Raw genomic sequence first — 2,500 nt, 5'->3', positions numbered from 1 at the left:
GTCAAGACTCGCAAAATGTCGACCGTGGCATGCCAATGACATGCCAAGACTCGCAAAATGTCGACCGTGGCATGCCAATGACATGTCAAGCCTCGCAAAATGTCGACATTGGCATGTCAAATGTCGACCATGGCATGCCAATGACATGCCAAGCCTCGCAAAATGTCGACCATGGCATGCCAATGACATGTCAAGACTCGCAAAATGTCGACCGTGGCATTCCAATGACATGCCAAGCCTCGCAAAATGTCGACCATGGCATGTCCATGGCATGCCAATGACATGTCAAGACTCGCAAAATGTCGACCGTGGCATGCCAATGACATGTCAAGCCTCGCAAAATGTCGACATTGGCATGTCAAATGTCGACCATGGCATGCCAATGACATGCCAAGCCTCGCAAAATGTCGACCATGGCATGTCCATGACATGCCAAGCCTCGCAAAATGTCGACCATGGCATGTCCATGGCATGCCAATGACATGTCAAGACTCGCAAAATGTCGACCGTGGCATGCCAATGACATGTCAAGACTCGCAAAATGTCGACCATGGCATGTCCATGGCATGCCAATGACATGTCAAGACTCGCAAAATGTCGACCGTGGCATGCCAATGACATGTCAAGACTCGCAAAATGTCGACCGTGGCATGCCAATGACATGCCAAGCCTCGCAAAATGTCGACCATGGCATGTCCATGGCATGCCAATGACATGCCAATGACATGTCAAGACTCGCAAAATGTCGACCATGGCATGTCCATGGCATGCCAATGACATGTCAAGACTCGCAAAATGTCGACCGTGGCATGCCAATGACATGCCAAGACTCGCAAAATGTCGACCGTGGCATGCCAATGACATGTCAAGCCTCGCAAAATGTCGACATTGGCATGTCAAATGTCGACCATGGCATGCCAATGACATGCCAAGCCTCGCAAAATGTCGACCATGGCATGCCAATGACATGTCAAGACTCGCAAAATGTCGACCGTGGCATGCCAATGACATGCCAAGCCTCGCAAAATGTCGACCATGGCATGTCCATGGCATGCCAATGACATGTCAAGACTCGCAAAATGTCGACCGTGGCATGCCAATGACATGTCAAGCCTCGCAAAATGTCGACATTGGCATGTCAAATGTCGACCATGGCATGCCAATGACATGCCAAGCCTCGCAAAATGTCGACCATGGCATGTCCATGACATGCCAAGCCTCGCAAAATGTCGACCATGGCATGTCCATGGCATGCCAATGACATGTCAAGACTCGCAAAATGTCGACCGTGGCATGCCAATGACATGTCAAGACTCGCAAAATGTCGACCATGGCATGTCCATGGCATGCCAATGACATGTCAAGACTCGCAAAATGTCGACCGTGGCATGCCAATGACATGTCAAGACTCGCAAAATGTCGACCGTGGCATGCCAATGACATGCCAAGCCTCGCAAAATGTCGACCATGACATGTCCATGGCACGCCAATGACATGTCAAGACTCGGAAAATGTCGAGCATGGCATGCCAATGACATGCCAAGCCTCGCAAAATGTCGACATTGGCATGTCAAATGCCGACCATGGCATGCCAATGACATGCCAAGCCTCGCATCTTGGCACTAAAAAAACTCGCTGCTAGCCTCGCCACTAGCCTCGCTTCCTGTCGACAGCAAGCGAGGCTAGCGCCCACTCTGACATGTCAAATTGCACAGCAGGCATGTCGAAACGCGTCGAAAATCTACAAACAATGTCAAGTCCCATTTTTATTGATAATTTCCCCGCACAACCCGCACCATATAGTTAGTATATGATTTTTAGAAGGTCCTTGAACTTACGGATTTGAAAAATCTCGCACCGATTTTTTTTTACGATTTTCCCAATTTCCCGACTTCAAAAAATAAAATAAAATACTTGCCATGCTCAACAAAGTCTGAATTTTTTTCTGAAAATCCCTTGCATCTATATGTACATCCCTGCAAAAAATCTCGTTCAAATTCCAAGCCATGATTAAATCATGGCCCAATATGACTCCTCGCGAAAACTGATGTCTCCTCCTGGCAGTGCCATAACAGCATAATATGCTATATAGGGGGGTGGTGCTCCCTGCATGTCAAAAATCCCAAGCATGGCATGCAGGCTGCACCATCGGTCTAGGGATGACATTCCCGCACATCATCACGTGTTGCCTCGGTATATATGATGTGTCGGGTTTGGGACATTCCCGCCCATGGTGGCGGCGACGGTGGCGGTCCCCCTCCGCCGCCGCCGCCACCATGGGTGCGTTTTCAAAATTTTTTTTTTTTTTTTTAAAATTTTTTCAAATGTTTTGAAATGTTTTGAAATGTTTTCAAACAAAACAAAAATGTTTTCGTTTTCAAAATTAAAAGGGGGACAAAATGGTTTTAAGCGGGGTGGAAAAAACGTTTTGAAAAATAGCGGGTTGGGAAAAATGTTTTCTCTTTAAACTTTTGGGTTGGGTTTGTTTTCTTTTGCTTGG

The sequence above is a fragment of the Malus sylvestris genome, chromosome 13 (assembly GCF_916048215.2).
Source record: "Malus sylvestris chromosome 13, drMalSylv7.2, whole genome shotgun sequence".
NCBI classification, from domain to species: domain Eukaryota; kingdom Viridiplantae; phylum Streptophyta; class Magnoliopsida; order Rosales; family Rosaceae; genus Malus; species Malus sylvestris.
Note: the sequence above shows the minus strand (reverse complement) of the source record.